This window comes from Malania oleifera, chromosome 11 (genome assembly GCF_029873635.1).
Source record: "Malania oleifera isolate guangnan ecotype guangnan chromosome 11, ASM2987363v1, whole genome shotgun sequence".
In the NCBI taxonomy this organism is placed as follows: Eukaryota; Viridiplantae; Streptophyta; class Magnoliopsida; order Santalales; family Ximeniaceae; genus Malania; species Malania oleifera.
In genome coordinates, this window is record NC_080427.1 from 91,321,523 (window position 1) to 91,341,886 (window position 20,364).

The 20,364-nt window shown below is 36.5% G+C and overlaps 1 non-coding gene across 1 annotated transcript; it reads right to left on the minus strand.

The window, feature by feature from the left end:
* Positions 1-1,053: 1,053 nt before the first annotated feature.
* LOC131143643 (small nucleolar RNA R71) lies at positions 1,054-1,160 on the minus strand. The gene has a single exon (XR_009133627.1). It is a non-coding gene; the product is annotated as a small nucleolar RNA R71 (small nucleolar RNA).
* Positions 1,161-20,364: the final 19,204 nt, after the last annotated feature.

A 20,364-nucleotide genomic window follows, 5' to 3' on the forward strand; every position in this document is an offset into this window, starting at 1 on the left:
ATAAACAAGAATAGGTTCTGATTGACTATCGAAAGAGGCTTTTGGAAAAATTGACGATTTTCTAACAAACAGAGAAAACGAAGTTGAATTAGCTAAATGAGTAAAGCATAGTGAGAAACTAGGTGAAATCGGTTTCCTAGAAGTTTTCACCATCACCAATTTGACACGCGGTATCCAATTTTAAATTCTCCTGAATAGCTTGTTTAAAGTAGCTTTGTTTAAATTTCGCAGTCTAAATTTATTAATTTTTCTAAATAAAATCAAGGTTAGTAAAATTTCGGTACTTGATAAATTAAGACATCAATCCTTGAGGACGATACTCTACACATCATTATATTATAAAACTACGATACTGTGCACTTGCAGTTTGCACCGGTCAAGTTTTTGGCATCGTAGCCGGGGATTGAGTTTATCTTATTTTTGCCAATATCGATACAAAGTAATCTTGTTTTTAATTTAGAATTATCTTTTTTATATTTTTATTTATTTATTTTCTTTATTTTATTTTATTTTATTTTATTATTATAATTTTTTTGTATTTCTAGTGTGTTTTTTTTTTTTTTATGTTGGATGCGCAGGGCTAGAACACGTGACATTATTCATTTTGATCCGGAGATTGAAAGAACGCTCAGAGCACTAAGGAAAAAGAGGGTATTAGCCATGGAGAACGGACAAGATAATGCGCAGCCACGCGCCTTGAAGGATTATGTGCGACCAGTTGTGAATGACAATTATTCAGGCATCAGATGCCAGCCTATTAATGCCAACAATTTTGAGCTCAAACCCGCATTAATCAGCATGGTGCAGCAGGGCCAATTCAATGGATTGCCACTTGATGATCCCAATATCCATCTGGCGATGTTTTTGGAGATTTGTGATACTGTGAAGATCAATGGTGTTACTGAAGACACCATTAGACTGAGATTATTCCCTTTCTCTTTGAGGGACAAAGCAAGAGGTTAACTACAGTCGCTACAACCTGGGAGTATTACTAGTTGGCAGGACATGGCAGAAAAATTTCTAGCTAAATTCTTTCCACCTGCAAAAACAGCTCAACTCAGGAGTGAGATTGGTCAATTCAAGCAGCATGATTTTGAATCACTCTATGAAGCATGGGAAAGGTATAAAGATTTGATTCGACGCTGCCCACAACATGGATTGCCGGATTGGTTGCAAATTCAGATGTTCTATAATGGGTTAAATGGGCAAACGCGGACTTTAGTTGATGCTGCATCTGGGGGAACTTTGATGTCAAAGACACCTGAGGGTGCTACTGCTCTTTTGGAAGAAATGGCCTCAAATAACTATCAACGGCCAACTGAAAGAACTATGGCTAAGAAAGTTGCTGGAATTCATGAATTGGAGCCGTTTGCTGCACTTTCAGCTCAAGTCGCTTCTTTATCCCATCAGATTTCAGCTTTGACAACCCATAGGATACCACAAGGTGCAGAATATGTGGCAGCTACAAGTAGGACAGATTCGAGTATTGGAGCGAGTCAAGAACAGGTTCAATACATCAATAATCGGAACAACAATTATCGTGGTGATCCTTTGCCACAATATTACCATTCAGGGCTTCGAAATCCTGAGAATTTGTCTTATGGAAATACAAGGAATGTGCTGCAACCTCCTACAGGATTTGAGAGTCATCAAAGTGAGAAGAAGATGTCACTTGAGGATGCCATGATATCTTTTGTTGAGGAGACAAAAGCAAGATTTAAAAAGACAGATGCACGGCTAGACAACATTGAGACTCATTGCAACAATATGGGAGCCACTATGAAGAACCTTGAAATACAAATTGGGCAACTGGCCACGACTATAAATACCCAACAGAGAGGAACTTTTCCTAGCAACACAGAAGTGAATCCTAAGGAACAATGCAATGTCATCACACTTAGGAGTGGAAGAGAAATTGATAAATCACTAACAAAGGAAACCATGTCCACACCTACACCTGAAAATAATGGCCTAGGCAAGAATAAAGTGGAAGAAGACGAGATGGTGGATGACACACCAAGAGAGACTGACACGCTTCCAGCAATTTCATTTCCTGACAATCCTCCTATTCTCTCTACTCCACTTCCTTATCCTCAACGCTTTCAAAAGCAAAAATTAGATAAGCAATTTTCTAAATTTTTGGATATTTTTAAGAAAATTCACATAAATATTCCTTTTGCAGATGCCTTGGAACAAATGCCAAACTATGTCAAATTCCTGAAGGAGATCATTTCAAAGAAAAAAAGGTTGGAGGAGTTTGAAACAGTGAAGCTTACCGAGGAGTGTAGTGCTATTCTTCAAAAGAAATTGCCTCAAAAATTAAAAGATCCAGGGAGTTTTACTTTGCCTTGCACTATTGGAAATTTATTTTTTGATAAAGTTTTATGTGATCTTAGTGCTAGTATTAATCTTATGCCACTTTCTGTTTGTAGGAAATTGGGACTTGGAGAGATGAAACAAACAACCATTTCGTTGCAAGTAGCAGACCAATCCATCAAGTATCCACGTGGAATCATAGAAGATGTATTGGTAAAAGTGGATAAATTTATTTTTCCTGCTGATTTTGTGGTGTTAGATATGGAGGAAGACCAAGAAGTCCCGCTAATTCTTGTCTGACCATTCTTGGTCACTGGAAGGGCTTTAATTGATGTTCAAAGGGTGAGTTAACATTGAGAGTGGATAAGGAAGAGGTTATGTTCAACATCTACCAAGACATGATATTCTCAGAAGATCCAAGCACTTGTTTTTGAGTAGATGTCATTCAGCAAGGTGTAGAAAAAGTCTTTCAAAAAGATGTACAAGCTGATCACCTAGAACAATCCTTGCAGCAAATTATAACACAGCAGCGTGTGGGGAGGCTAGAACCTATGGTATCAAAGATGGATTCTGTAATCTCTAAAGAAAATATGCAGCAACTTATATCTCCAGAGTTGAAACAATTCCCTGAGCATCTTCGCTATGCATTCTCGGGTGATGCGTATGAAAATGCAAAAATCTACAAAGAGCAGACGAAGAAGTGGCATGAAAAACAGATTCTTAGGTGTGAGTTTGCTCCAGGACAACAGGTTCTACTCTTCAACTCACAATTAAAACTCTTCCCAGGGAATATATTCAGAGTTAATGGTCAGAGATTGAAGCACTATTATAGAGAACAAATGGAGAGGAACTGTGCATTTATTCCTCTTAGTGATCCTGGTTGATGAAGATTGAAACGTCTTGCTGGAGACGTTAAAACAAGCGCTTATGGGAGGCAATCCAAAGAGTTTTTCTTTTGTTTATTTCCTTTATCTTTATTATTTATTTATTTATCTATGCACTTTTGAATAATTTAGATTTTCGATGCAGGTTTATTTGGCATGAGTACAGAGCTGAAAATTAAACTCCTCGACGGATTCACCAATAAGTCAGGGAAGTTTCTTTCTTTTCTTCAATCCTTCTCATATTTGAATAACATTGAAAAAAAAGAGTGTGAATATGGATGATTAGGCCATGCGTGACACTACTTATGCCCTTCATATACTTGCATATAACCTAGGAGTACATACTTGGGTCATTTATGTGTGGTTTCTATTTATATGGCTAAACCAGGACTCATTGAAAGTTGATTGGTAGTGCAATTGTGTTAATATGGCCATATAAACTCTTGTATATACATGGTATCTCTTGAGGCTAAAAAAATACACGTTCACGTGACTTGTAGCACTTAGGGTTCCTTGTGAGCACTGAGAGAGCGCCCGTGGAGACTTTGACACCTTGTGAGGTACTGTTGAGCCATTTATTGCTCTTTTGAGTTTTGACGTCAACTCAGAGTTCATGAAACTCAACTTTTCCTATTTTTTTCTGGATACTCTTTGTACACTAGTCTTGGTTTTTGAATTGCTAGCCTAGAGGTGACATCTAGTGGGGAGATAAAAACTTAGGTCTTGTAGCCTACTCAAGATGTGAAGGCCGAACCACCCCTAGAAATAGACTTATTTCATGGACTCTTGTTCGAGCTTAATGCACATGGGTGGTATGAAAACAATAAAAGAAGTGTTATGATTGTCCTAATTGACCATGAAAAGAAAGAAATTTAAAAATGAGCAGAAGAAAGAAAAAGAGAAAGAAATACCCTAGAAGAGGTGAAAGATTAATACCTGCTCCACGCAACTATAACAAAAGTCAAGGACAAGACGTATGTTATCCACATATGAAGACTCTTCACCAGCCTAATGCCTCAGATGTATTCATGCCTAGTTCATGAATAAGTTAATCTAGGGTGGTCTCGGTTGGACATGACGAGTAGGTGAGAAGATGCTAGGGTGAAGGATCCGACACCTCCTAAATAGGCTTGATCCTTTTTAGATTAGTCCACTCCATACATTTAGCATTTGTTCCTTGCAATATGTGGGATGTTTGATCATGACACTCCTCCTCACATACGATGAGTGAACCCATCCTTTTTGAGTGTTTTTGAGGGTATACCAGTTAGGCCGAGTCAAAGCGACAGTTCTTCAGGTGTCCACGGATATCCTGGGTGTAACGAGTCACACACCTTACACGTGCTTTAAGATTTCGCCTATTTATACTTGAATTTATATGGCTACATTAACTCTGAATTGTGCTCGCTGGTTAATTTTACGTGAGTTTACTGTTCTTAATGGCTATATAATGATGAGATTTGCATGAATGACTTACTTCGGCGTTGCATGAATTGGGTATGAATGAGTTTGTTTGTAATTTGGTGATATTCCTGTATGTCAAAGGGTATGGTTGTGTTGCCTGTGTATTTATTCATTGAAATTAGCATGACACCACCCTAAATTGCATTCACGTTATTTGCTAGGGACTAGCAAAACTTTAGTTGGGGGGTGTGATTACGCGCTTAAATTGCATAATTAGGTGCTTTAATTCATGCATTGAGAATCCTATTTTGTATTTAAATGTGTAATTACTCTCAATATTTTAACATTATGTTTTATTTATAATATTTGAGTTTTATTAAGTAATTTATGAAATTTTGGTATTTTTTCTTGTAGGGCAACTATCGGAAGCCAAAAATCGATGACACTTTTTAATCTGTGCGTAACTCTCTCATCCAACCTCCGATTCAGATATTCAAGTTGCCATAGAAAGATAAGAAAATGTTCTACAATTCTCTTGTTTTGCATTTTGCTAAATAATGGATGCATCAAGATCGAAATCAGACGTGAAGTTAGCATACGCCGTTTTATGGATTATTTCAACAATTCTTCGTAATCTTGGCGTAACTTTCTCATCCGAGCTTCGATCGAACTGATTCAAAATTATGGGAAAATCTAAAAAAGAGTTCTACATCTTTCATGTTTTACATTTTGAGAGTTATGAGCTGTAAGTGGGTCGAAAGTGGGCTTGAAAGAGGAGGGCAGTTCATGTACCTTTGAAAAAAAAGAGAAAAAGAAAATAAAAAAATAAAAAAATGAGATGTGACCCAGCCATGCAGCCGGGTCATCTTATATGGGTCAGGCTCTGGGTACAAAGAAAGGAAAGACAAAAGAATGGAAAGACAAAAGAAAGGAAAGAAAAGCAAAGAAAGAGAAGTCAAAAGGAAATGAAGGAATGAAAAAGTAAAAGAAGGGGGTTTCCTTGGGGGAGAGCAGTGCACAAGAAGACAAAGGGGGGGGGGGGGCAGCGTGCGCTGGGCTGGAGAGGAAGGCCGAACCATAGGAAAAAAAAAAAATTTATTTTTTTTGTGAGAGATAGAAGGGAGAAAAAACGACATAAAGTTTCTAGGAAAAATTAATTTTGGGAGCTTTCTTGTGGCTTTCTTTTGGGGGTGTTGCGAAGATACACACAACCAGCAAAGAAGAGTTGGAGGCATGCAAAAATAATATCTTTTCAGAATCGGAAGGCGGCAAACAACGGCAGTGTTCGGGGTGTTCGTGACGTGCGATGGCGGTGCGGCGATGTTGTTCTTTCCCGTACACTCCAAATTGAAGAAAATATGGTGAAATATGTTATGTTGGATTTAATTTTCGGAATGAACTAAATTTTTGAATTCTAGGAAAACGATGTAGCCAGTTTCGAACTATGTTTGCTCTTTGATGCTAATCTAAAGTAGTTTTCATTAATGTTTGTATGAGTTATTCTGTGCCTAATGCTTTTAATTAACTGGCCATTAATTAAATGATTTTAGTCTTGTGATTTGCTACCGAAAGAGGGGATTATAGGATTGATCTTGGATAATTCAGCGTAGGTAAATATAGAGATCGGAAGACTTGTATGAACCTACGTAGCATTAAAAATCGAGGGTCTTACTGCGTTCTTGCGTTATTAATTTGCATACTCTTATGTTAAATAATAAACATGAATAGGTTCTGATTAACTATCGAAAGAAGCTTTTGGAAAAATTGACGATTTGCTAACAAACAGAGAAAACGAAGTTGAATTAGCTAAATGAGTAAAGCATAGTGAGAAACTAGGTGAAATCGGTTTCCTAGAAGTTTTCACCATCATCAATTTGACACGCGGTATCTAGTTTTAAATTCTCCTGAATAGCTTGTTTAAAGTAGCTTTGTTTAAATTTCACAGTCTAAAATTATTAATTTTTCTAAATAAAATAAAGGTTAGTAAAATTTAGGAACTTGGTAAAATTAAGACATCAATCCCTAAGGACAATACTCTACACATCGTTATATTATAAAACTACGATACTGTGCACTTGCAGTTTACACCAGTCACCCATGGACTTGCACTATTTCTATTATTTCTACTTTTTTGAGTCCGAAACCTTTCTAAATACCTTGAACATCATATTCTATCTTGATTGAATATCTTTGATATGGATTGTTTCGGGTACATATGAACACCATGCTTGACTTTCTGTTTGACTTTTAGCGCATGTGTGTTTAAGGACATTTTATTAGTGAAATTTATTCATCTAACACATCCAGTAATCTGAAATTAATACTTATACTATTTGTACTTTAAATGAATTTTCACAAATTATATCAGTATAAGTAGTTGAAATGAATCTAAGCACAAATTCAAATTGATAGGAGGAGCATCTAAAATTAAATTCCTATCTTGTTATGCTCACCAAATTTTTGGCTTAGATATGTTATTGAATTCATTGGGGTTTGTGCTTAAACAAAATGATTTTATTGAAAATTTTGATTTAAAATATACTTCTTAGCCACATGTGTCTTTGGATTTGCCATATAATCCTTACTTAATTTCTCTGGATTTATATGGTTGTATTTATTTTTTTCTGGCCATACTTTGTGTCGTGCTTAAAGGCTTCACTAGGAAAATGATGCTTGCTTAAGTTTGAATTAAAGTTTCTTTTTCAGCAAGCATAAGCCCTCGGTATTTATCAAAAATTTTAAGGGGATATATTTTATACATACATACATACATACATACATACATACATACATACATATATACATATATATATATATATATATCTACATCTATTTATATATATACTTTTTTAAAAGCAAGAAATTAACTTATATGAAATATATTCTATGTCTTGCTTGTGTGCTTAAATGCTTTCATAACCTATGCCTTTCCATGTTAAAATTTATTTTTAAAAGGGTGTTACTTAACTAGTTCATTGACTTACATGGAATGCATGTGAACTAGTTAGATCATATTTATGCTCAAACCTTCTTTTGGTATCATATGTCCTGTTCCTTTAACTCAAATCTTCCACGGGTCTTATGATATGTTTCAATTACAGTGGTTTGTGTATATTTCTGGTCTAGCCATGTTTTACATGTCATTTTAATCTTTTAAATGACCAGTTAAACTGTTGTGCGTGCCTCATTGCTATATATTTTTTTTTTTTGAACAGTTATTAAATTTTTTGATTGTGAGACTCAATAGGTAAGTTAGTAGGAGAAATAAAGGTGAGTCGCCAAGCCAGCCACAAACAATACCTAAGAGTCAATGTAAAGTAGAATGTGAGACCACAGTAGACCCTTCATCATATAAAGTACATGCCCAGGCAATTACCACACTTAGGAGTGGTAGGTAGATCAACAATAGGGTCGGGGAGACGATAAGTCAAGAAAAGGGTAAAGAAAAGAATAGGGCAGAACCTATAGTAGCAGAGGCCTCACTTTCTCATGAGTCAGAGACAGACATTGAAGCATCAAGCTTGCCACAACATAAAACACTTCCACACCATATTCCTGCAGCCCCTTACCCTACAACTCTCTGAGCTCCCTTTAAAACTAAGACAGAGTGTAACACCCCAGAAAATTAATATGCATGGAAATGTAAAAATAATAATAATTAATTAATTAAAATTAAAATTTAAAAATTTAAAAATTAGTATTAATTATGTAATATAATATAATAACATATTATAATATATATATATATATATATATAAGTAAAAGTATCAAGCTTCAGGATTTTTCTGAGATTGAAAACTTAGCCAATCTCTCTACTTGTCTCTCCAGTTTTCATGTCTCCCTCTATCCCTCCTTCCCTCTCTCCTCATTTTCTCGGCAAATACTCAGCCGATCAGAAAATGTAAGATACCGCTGGGTTCCTATCTCTGCCACCGACATTCCTACCGAAGTGGATTTGTCGTAAGAGCGATGTAGGCACCACTCGTGGGGTAAGGTATACTCCCTCTCTTTCCTCAATTTCTCCTTAAATCTTCAACTAAATTGATGATCGGGCACAACCACGGGGTCCTAGTCTCGATTGTCATCATTTTGGCCGAAGAAAACTTTCAATTTGAGGGTCTTAAACACCACTCCAAAGCAAGGGTGAGATTTAGGGAATTAAGAAAATTGGTTATATTTGGGAGTTTAATTGTTTATTTGGAATTTATGGGCATAGGAAATGTTAAAATATTATTTTATTTAGGGTTAATTTGATTGAACTAGGGTTATTGAATCAGAGTTCGGATGAGCGCCGCCGACATTGTTTTGGGATCCCTACAGGCATAATTAAGCCAGTAGTTTTTGTGAATTCACAGGTTAAAATGGAAATTTTATGTGTTTATAAATATATATGATTAACATGTGAGTTTCAAAAGAAAAGTCAACCGTTTGAACTATGGTTTTTGAGCCTATGACTATAGTTATTATTTGTGAAAAAGGAATGATTAAAGTAATGAGCTTACTGGAAATTGTGGGGATAATTTGACGTATATCTTCAGTAATACGAATGATGAATATGAGTTGACTTACTATTTTGATGAGATATAGTTATGTGTATTATTTGAAATGTATGGCATGAGTAAAATGAAAATACTGAGATGAGTTGTGATATATATATATATCTATGACATGTTGGAAATACCAAAATGAATTGGGATTATATTGCATGTGTATTGTTAATTAGAGTTGGATGTGAATGTTAAATTTACAATGTATGATTTGAGAACTCTAGTGGACCACAGTGAGGCATAGTATTGTTGCGTGTAATTTTTGGCAGATCTTAGTGCACCAATACGTCTCGTGGAGAGCGTGGAGACGGGATGGTCGATTGTGCTATGTACGGTAGAGTTCCCCCTGTAGTCTATACTAATGTGGGAAATCCAATCTGACTTACGGACTGAAGAGGTTTTTTTTTTTTTTATTTAACTCTGGTGGGACGACAAGGGTTAAGTCTAGCCTTTGAGCCGCACAACCCGTCATGGGGTGAAGCATGACAGTGATTATCCATCTAGTAGTGAGTTCTAAATGCATAATTGTTTAATTTAACCAGTGAATAATATGAGAACAGAATATGTGAATGCAGACATGAATACAGAACAACATGAAATCAGAGTAATGTGAAATGTGAATGTGAAATGTGGATGATGTGAAATGTGGAAGTGAGATTCATGTGATATGAAATGTGAAAGTGAATTATGTAATGTGAAATACTGAGAACATGAAAATATGAGTAATACAAAGATAACAGATACAGAGTAAAGTAATATGTATTATATATTATAGTATTATGTTTATTTGGGGCATAGTACCGCTCGAGGGCTTGCTGAGAAAGGCGAGTGCCCTGGTTAGTATTTGATGTAGTCATACTGAGCTGCGTAACGTATTAGAGCAGAGGGAAGCTACTTGTATGGGCAGGTAATCTTCTCTCTTCTCGGGAACTTTTGCCAGTAAATATTTATGTGAATGTGTGTGTGTGTGTACTAGATAAACGAATCAGCTGAGGGCTTTCTGAGTAAGGTAAGTTCCCTAATATGCTTCAATTATAGTTACAGGTTGCATAAGGTATCAAAGTAGAGAGGTGCTACTAGTATGGGTGGGTAATCACCTTAATCCTTGGGAACTCTTGTTCGTAAAATATTCTGTATGTGTGTGAGTAGGGACATAGAATGGTTTCATAACTGTGATACTTTTGTAAATAATGATTATATATTTGTACACAAACCTCATGTTAGCCACACACTGGTGTTAATCTATTCTGACTTACTGAGATGTGTCTCACATGATATCGAATTTTATCTTTCTCAAAAGGACCACGTGATCGAGCTTAGTGAGCTCAGGGCTTGGCATAGCATTTTTTAGAGAGAGAGAGGGTATAAACTTTGGTTACATTTTTTTGAGTTGTATATTTTGGGGTGGTATTATATTTAAGTTTTTTGAGATGTATATATATATATGTTTATGAATACTAGATGTTGGACAATACCTTTTTGAGATTATAGATATGTAGAAACTCTGGTATATTATTGAGGAGTTGTTATTATTTTTGCTGCGTAATTGATGTGAGAATATCATATAAAGGTAATGAAACACGTGGCACCCGAGCCCCACTTGGCGGGTTCAGGGCATCAGAAGGTGGTATCAGAGCATTAGGTTTTAGGTTCTACAGACTTAAGGATAATTAATACCAGAGTATAGAAGACTTCAAGGATAGGAAATGGGTAAGTTAGGTGTTAGGAGTTATAGGATTTTGTCTTATAGCATGGAGGTGGAAGTACGTCGACGACTTTTTGTGATTTTTCTAAAGCAGTCGACAGTTTTAGAAAAACCATGACAATCCTTAGATGATTTCGTTTCTAAGCTATGGGACTGGTCCTTAAGTTGAAAATTTGGACGTATATTGGATTTTAGTTTAATGATTGTGTTGATTAGGTTATGATAATGGGATTCTAAATTCTTCTCTATCCTATTTTTATGAAGAGATATTGCCAAGGGCGTAGGTACGAGTTTATTAAGATAAAGATGATTTTATTTAATTGTAGATAATGCAGAAATTCATATGATGGTATATACTCGATTGTGTAGGATATAGTGAGTTAATAAATTTTAGAAATGTGAAAAAGATCGGGTAGCGAATTTCGAGAGCGATATTCTTATAAGGAGAGGAGAATGTAACGCCCTAGAAAATTAATATACATGGAAGTGTAAAATAAATAAAATAATTAATTAATTAATTAAATTTAAAATTAAATAATTAAACAATAATAATTATTAATTAAATAATATAATATAATAATCATATATTATAATATTATATATATATATATAAGTAAAGAAGCTTTAGGATTTCGCTGAGATTGAAAATTCACACCAATCTCTCTGCTTCTCTCTCTAGCTTTCATGTCTCCCTTCGTCGCTCCTTCCCCTCTATCATCATTTTCTCAGCAAATACTCTGCCGATCGGAAAATGAAAAAAACCACTGGGTTCCTATCTTCGCCACTGACATTCCTACTAGAGTGGATTTGTCGTATAAGTGACATAGACATAACTCCTGGGGTAAGGCATACTCCCTCTCTTTCCTCAATTTATCCTTAAATCTTCAGCCAAATCGGTAATTGGGCACTACCACGGGATCCTAGTCTCGATCATTATCATTTTAGTCGGAGCAAATTTTCAATTTGGGGGTCCTAGGCACCACTCCAAACTGAGGGTGAGATTTAGGGAATTAAGAAAATTGGTTATTTTTTGGAGTTTAACTTTTTATTTGGAATTTATGGGTTTAGGAAATGTTAAAATAGTATTTTATTTAGGGTTAATTTGTTTGAACTACGGTTATTGAGTTAGGGTTCGAGGCATCGTTTCGAGGTCCTTACGAGCGTAATTCAGGAAAACGGGTAAAGGGAATAGATTAAACTAGTAGTTTTTGTGAATTTACCAGACACAATGGAAAAATTGTTTGTCTATAAATATATATGATTAACATGTGAGTTTTAAAAGAAAAGTCAATCATTTGAACTGTGATTTTTGAGCCTATAGCTATAGTTATTATTTGTGAGAATAGAATGATTAAAGTAATGAGTTTTCTCGAAATTGTGGGGATAATTTAATGTGTATCTTCAGTAATACGGATGATGAATATGGGTTGGCTAACTATTTTAATGAGATATAATTATTCTTATTATTTGAAATGTGTGGCATGAGTAAAATGAAAATACTGAGTGGAGTTGTGATATATATATATATATATATATCTATGACATGTTGGAAATACCGAAATGAATTGGGATTATATTGCATGTGTACTGTTAATCAAAGCTAGATGTGAATGTTAAATTGCAATGTATGATTTGAGAACTCCGGTAGACCATAGTGAGGCACAGTAGTGTTGCGTGTGATTTTTTGCAGAGCATAGTACTCTCACACGCCATGTGGAGAGTGTGGCGACGGGATGGTTGATTGTGCTGTGCAAGGTAGAGTTCCCTTTGGAGTCAAGACTAGTGTGGGAAAGCCAATCTGACTTACAGACTGAAGAGGTTGTTTTCTGATTTAACTTTAGTGGGCAAACCAAGGTTAAGTCCAGCATTCGCCGCACAACCCACTATGGGGGGAAGCATGACAGTGATTATCCATCTGGTAGTGAGTTCTAGATGCATAATTTTTTTTAATTTAACCATTGAATAATATGAGAACAAAATATGTGAATGCAATCGGGAATACATAGTTGCATGTGTTGGAATTGGTGTATTTGCAAGAGGGGGATGAATTGGGTATTTTAAAATTTCTCTCCTAAGTTCAATTTAACTAGTAGGAGTAATACACAACCTAGGGTCTATCTATATATTTCCCAATCATTCAAAAATATTCTATTGAGCAAATATTTAATTAATTTAAAGCATCTTAGTATATCAAACATTCAGCACAATAAATATTAACATACAAGTGCAGAAAGTAAATTGCGAAAAATAAAACTGACACCAGATATGTTATCATAGTTCGGCCAATACTGCCTACGTCCCCACATCAACTCGCAAACCTGAGGATTCCAATAATGCTCACTTAACAGGTGGAGCGGCACCAGTTACAACCATGTCAAATTACACTACGGCTGACCTCAACCTTTACACTCTCCTCATGGGGCGGAGAAGGCCCTACCGATCCTTACGGGCTAGATCAATGCCCCTTCAGGCCATGCCTGGAATATAACAGACAATTTAAATTTGTGTACAATTTTAATGCTTCTAAACACAAGCAGATTTGTACCGATATAACACAGTGTAATCAATGCACATCAAACAGATAAGAACTATAAGCTTAGTGCAACGATGTGTGCAACAACACTCAATCTAATGTCAATGATCAATCAATAACAAGAGTGTATTTCCAAGCAATCTTTGAAACAATATGTCAATATCTAACAACCACAAGAGTAATCAAAATATCTCTAAAAAGATTTTCAAAAAATTCTAGCACAAGAGATATTTAAAAAATAACATTGTGAAAATAATTTTTGCACAATCACAATACAAGCTTTACAAGTCTTGTAACCCAAGTGCCAAGACTCACAAGCTACAAAGTTCTCCCTACAGAAAGATTATTAATTAAACCTGGGGGAAACTTTAGGGCTAAACTCTCAATCAAAAATCAAACACACAATCGCAACAATGAGAGATATAGCAAGTGGAAAGTGTAGAATGCCTCACAATACTCTCACTTAATAAGATTTTTCAAATGAATGAGGAAATGATGAGTATTTGGCTTTGAGTATGAAGAAGGGCTCTCAAAAAATTTAGAGAAATTTTTCCTAATCAAAATCACTAATCCTCTCTTAATTTGTGCAAATGAACATATATATAGGCACACTCAAAAATATTACCATTGGGACACAAGGGTAATTATTAAAATTATTTTTAATCAAGTTTAACTCAAATAACCTTGATTTACCTTTAATTATCCGTGGTAAATTTTGGCCAACCCGAGAGTTTTGGCCCACCTAATAGACACACAAAGAAAAGTAATTTTTGAAGTTCAGGTGCCTAAAAAATGGTTCGGGTGGCTCAGTCTAAGGCAATTTCCAATCTCTTCGAGGTTCGATCACCCGAAGTTAAGTTCGGTCTGCTGAACTTACACTTTTGGTTGCTCAAGCTTAAAATGAACTTGAAGTTCGAGTGCCTGAGGATGCTGGAAAAAGTCAAGACTTGAGTTCGGTCGATAGTGGATGTTTAGTTCAAAATGGTTCGGTCGCCCAAGCCACAATCAACATTTTGACTTTCCAACTGTTCAGTCAACCAAGGCATTTCCAATGCCAAGATTCGATCGCCCGAATCCTTGATCATTTTAGGACCTGAGTTAAATTTTGTACTCTCGATTGCATAGATGATAGTGGGGACTTATTCTAAGTGTATGTGAAAGGTCCTATGGTATTTCTAAGGTCATTTTACCTAGACCCAAAAATCCAGTGTCGGTCAACTAAAGGGTGATCCCAAAGGTCCATTTATGGTCTAGAGATTATAGGTTTGTACATGCATGATATGCATCAATTATTACAGACCGTTGGAATTTAAATAATATTACAAAGCCAAATTAAAAATATAGAGAAATAAAACACTTTGGGTTTTCTTTTTCCTTAAGTCAATATGTGCCTCCATATGATTTTTCCAATTTGATCATGCACGCTAACCCGACAATCATTAAATACCTTGTATTTGTCATTATAAAAAATGTGATAGGACTCAAAAAGTCAACAGCATGAAATCAGAATAATGTGAAATGTGAATGTGAAATGTGGATGATGTGAAATGTGGAAGTGAGATTCACGTGATGTGAAATGTGAAATTGAATTATGTAATGTTAAATACTGAGAACATGAAAAGATGAGTAATACAGAGATAACAGATACATAGTAAAGTAAATATGTATCATATATTGTAGTATTATATTTATTTGGGGCGAAGTATACACTCGGCCCAAGGGCTTGCCGAGAAAGGCGAGTGTCATGATTAGTATCTGACGTAGCCATACTACGCTACATAACATATTAGGGTAGAGGGAAGCTACTTGTATGGGCGGGTAATCTTCCCTCTTCTCGAGAACTTCTGCCAGTAAACATTTGTGTGAATGCGTGTGTGTACGAGATAAACGATTCACCTGAGGGCATATTGAGTAAGGTAAGTGCCCTGATATGCTTCACTTGTAGTTATAGTTTGCATGAGGTATGAGAGCAAAGGGTTGCTACTTGTTTGGGAGGGTATTCACCCCAATCCTTGGAAACTCTCGTTGGTAAAATATTTTGCATGTGTGTGAGTAGGGACTGAGAATGGTTTCATAACTATGATGCTTTTATAAATGATGATTACATATTTGTACAAAAACCTCTTGTTAGCCGCACACTGGTGTTAATCTATTTCGACTTATTGAGATGTGTCTCACTCGATATGGAATTTTATGCTTTTCAAGAGCCCCACACAATAGAGCTTAGTGAGCTCAGGGCTTTGCGTAGCGTTTTTGAGAGAGCGAGGGTATAAACTTTGGTTACATTTTTGAGTTGTATATTTTGAGGTTGTATTATATTTAATTTTTTTGAGATGTATATATATATATATGTTTGTGAATATTGGACGTTGGAGAATACCTTTTGAGATTATAGATATGTAGAAACTCTCGTATATTATTGAGGAGTTGTTATTATATCCACTACATAATTGATGTGAGAATGTTAGATACGTGTAATGGAACACGTGGCACCCGGGCCCCACTTGGCGGGTTCGGGGTGTCATAGGGAGACCACTACTGAATCCATCATGGACACTTTTAAGCTAGTTAAGGGTAGCATCCCTCTCTTAGACGCCATCAAGCAAATACCTACATAAGCCAAATTCCTCAAGGACCTATGCATGCAAAAGCAGAAATCAAGGTTACATATAAACAAGCAAGTCAAGTTAACTGAGCATGCTAGCTCAATCCTTTTAGTTCACTTCCCCACTAAGCTAAAAGACCTTAGTGCTCCAACCATTTCATGTGTAATCGGTAATTACACAATTGATAGGGCTCTTTTGAACTGAGGAGCAAGTGTGAACCTTCTACCATTCTCAGTTTTCAAGAAATTTAATCTAGGAGAGCTGAAGCCCACCCCGGTAACATTAAGCTTTGCTGATCGTTGAGTGAAAAAATCCTGAAGTGTAATCGAGGACATTTTAGTTAAGGTTGACGAGTTTTACTACCCTATTGACTTCATAGTCTTGGATATGGAACCCTCTGACCCAACTAAAGACCAGATCCTTGTCTTATTAGGATGACCCTTTTTGGCCACTGCAAATGCCAGTATTCAATGTAGGACAGGGATTATGCATGTGTCCTTTGGTAACACACAGCTCCAGTTGAATGTCTTCCGCGCATCTTAGCATCCACTTGAAGACGTCCATGATATGGATATCGATATGATTGATGAATGTGTTGAGGATGTGGCCCCCTTGATCTTATGGAGGAATCTTTTAGGGGATATAATTCAACCTGAGAGCAATCTCCTAACTAACTCGGATAACGCATACAAACAGATTTTCTCAATTCGTAATACAATCTCCGAATTGGAAGGAAACATATGGGTAAATGATACATGGTTCAAAGAAGAAATGGAGGATGACATATTTGTCATTGAACCGGGATAAAGGTGATAGGTTCCTTTAATGTGTCTAGCTGAAGATGAAAAACTTAACACTACTAGGAGACAATCTGCGGGAGAGTTATTTTCATAATAAGGCCTTATAGTGTACATAGTAGTTAAAATAATAATAAAAAAAAAAGCCTTTTAAGTCTTCAAAATACCAAGAAGGCAGACGAGGACACTGACCAACACTGGCTCCAAGGCGACTTGGTCGAGGACAGCGATAGTTAAAAAGTTTTTTTTTTCCCTCGCAATCTTGCATTTCTAAATTTCTCTCTCTCACACAATACCTCCGCATCGTACCCACTTGACCTACATTGCTTATGCTCTAACCCCAATGGAACTCTGGTAACTACTCGAGAGATTCTTAGCCTAGGTGCAGTATCCTTGTATGTGGCCTTCCACTTTGTGTCACTTCTAGGGTTTTCGGGTGAGTCATACCTACATCCCTTGATTCTTTGGTATTCAAAAAATGCCTCATCGCCCAATATCCAGGGATGTTTCTAGGAAAACTCAGTCGTCCCATGCCACACGATGACGTGCTCCCCTTCAGCCAAGGGATGATCCTTCATTGTTAGGAATCGAACACACGCCACCCGCTTTGGCAACGGTGAGTTGCCGAGTGGCTTAATTTGAATAACAGAAGAGACAACAAGGAAACCAAACCCAAAATATGACCCTCAATGACTATGATCTAAAACCCATATATGTATCCCAACTGGCGGAAACTTGTGCTCACTAGTAGCGGAAATGTTGTGTTGAAATCCTTCGAACAAGAAAGTTTGACCTTTATATGTCCCTGCCTACCATGACTTTTCATTCCCAATTAGTGCGAAAATTTTATACCAACATAGCACCCAACCCCACTATGGGGGTATGCCTCACCACCATACAGGGCATTTCATTCAAGTTGACACCAGCCCTAATTGATCAAGCTTGGGGCAATTAAGAAACGGACACTACCCCGTGGACACCCATTGACTCGTCAGATGTGCACTACATTATCCACCATATATTTCACTGGCTCTATTACGATAGTTCCCTTACTCAAAGAGGGACGTGTACAGCTAGGAACCGCCTACCTGACTATTTGTTACTCATTGACCTCACTCTGTAGTGCAACATCTGCGTTTTTGGTCATCATTCTAAGTGACGCGACATTCACTTTTAGGTCTTATATGTTGTGCATCAGGGTATGGAGATTAATATCCCCAAAGAAATCTTTGAGGAAATGATTCTCTTATATGAGCAGTATGTGAAGAATCCTCATCTAAAGAAGCCATCAGCAACACATGCGTGTAGCTAGTCAGTGCGTGAATGAAAGTGACCTCTCATTCCTTATGTGTAGCTGGTTATGGCTATTTTAATGAGGAAAAAGATCCATTTAGGTAATCCTAACGAACATATTCAACTCGGTGAAGTTACTACGGAAAATACATAAGGCTAGAGTTTGAGCTTCGTAGCCACGACATGATTAAAGGTGCATAAGTGGGCCCCCTTTGAAGGTGCCCTGGGTTTGGAACTACTGGTTCCAGAATTCATTTATGACATTGAAGATGAGCCCCTTAGTTACTAGTGACTCCTCCTCGCCAAGCTCCTAAAAAGAAAAGGAGGGTAACAGATCTACCCTCCACATCCAAAGCTGCACCCCCTCCTACAGAACCATCCCATGCCATACCTCCAATAAAGAAGGGATTGGACAGTCTGGGTCAGGATCTTAAGGTCGTTCGATCCGAGGTGGTAGATACACGGAGGGAAATGTGCCAGAGTTTCCATGCTTTTTTTTTTAAAAAATCTAGTGTTTCATATCCATGCAGGCGATTGAATCTGTTATCCTTCCCGCATTTGCTACTGCAACATACCAAAATGCCACTACCCGCCTTCGTGTGCTTGCTGCTTCTCCAATTCATCCACCGTCTCTAGTAGCATCCCCAATTAGACATTCGCCCACTTATCAATCTCCTGCTCACCATGCCAAATCCTCGGCTAGCCTAGAAATCTTGATCAATATTGAATCCTTCGGCGAGAGAGAAGAAGTGTGTTGGCCTAACAAGGCTTACAATTCTTATTTTGATTATAACAAATCATGATAAGTTTGATATGACTTGTTTCAAGTGAAATTCTTTCAGGAAGAAGGCAAAGCTTAAAGAAATTCCAAGCTTAAAAGGATGATAAAGCTTATGGTGAATATACTATACAAAAAGTTCAAGAAAGAAAGATGATCAAAAGCTCAAAGATGATATATGATCATGGAAGAGTAAGGACCTACTTGAAGATCAAAAGAATAGAGTTTTAAGGATGTCTCTATGTAAGTACTTCATGTAAACTTCAATATAAACTGAATTAAAGCTCTTGTAACTCGAAAGAAACTAAAAAATAAAAATAAAAATAAAATAAAAAAATTACATTTTTTTAGAAAAACCTTAAAAATATGCTTTTGAAATCAAAGTAGCAAAGGTTCAAAGGAAGAAAAAATTTTCAAATGAATATAAGGTTAAGACTGAGAGCTAGGCAACTACCTACATAGGCAGGCGACTGCCAAATTTTTAAAAGGAATATTTTAGGAGGCAAGTAGGGTGCCAGGTGATTGCCTGAGCACTGCCAGGCGATTGCCTGAGCACTGCCAGGCATCTGGGTGGTCAAGCCAGGCGACTGCCTGTGTTATGGCAGGCAACTGCCAACCTTATGGATTGTTTAGTTTCCTCTATGGCAGGCGACTGCCACTCGACAAAGTTTTTCAAAGTCTAAATGGGAATATTCTTGGGCACTACTCTTTTGAAAAACTTGAGGATTACTCCAAGTAAACTTGGGGGGCAAGGAATTACCTTTTAAACATTTATAAATAGCCCCAAACTTCAAAGATTTCAATACCAATGAATCTTCCAGCAATCAAAGTTCTCTAAAAGCTCTCAATCTCTCTTGTGTTCATCCTACTTCCACTACTGAATTGGTGTTGATACAAATTATGAAGTAGAGCCTTCAAAGTCTGAATCTTTCAATACTTGGAAGATATATTTGGTGATCTAAATTCAATTGAGCTTCAATCTCTTTATATTGATTTACTTTGAAGTATATTTGAGCTGAATCTTGTACTAATCAACTCTGCTGTTAGAGTGTCTCTTGTACACAAATCCTTCTCTATTTGTTTCTTGTTTGTAGACGATTCAAGGCTAGAGAATTGTTGGACCGAACGAGGGTATATCGTTTGGAGAGGCGGGCTCTAGCCTAAACAAAGGAGTGGTTGTAAACGGTATTGTTCCACCCATCAATGAAACTGAACTTGTGAATCCTTTGGTGGTTTACCAGAGGCGAGCACGTAATTTGTTTTGGCTTGATTAGCATTGATTGTGGAAACTAAAAGGGACTATGTTGGTTGATCATCCTAAACTTATTAAACTGAATGTTTATTTAAAAACTGAACACTACGAAGAAGTTTGATTATGATTTAACACAGGGCTTATATAAATTTAGCTAGCTTTTAACTTTGCTATAGGACCATTGATACAAGAATCAAGATATTGATTTTTTTTTTTGGTTGTGGTTGATTTGATTTAATTTTGTGTTTG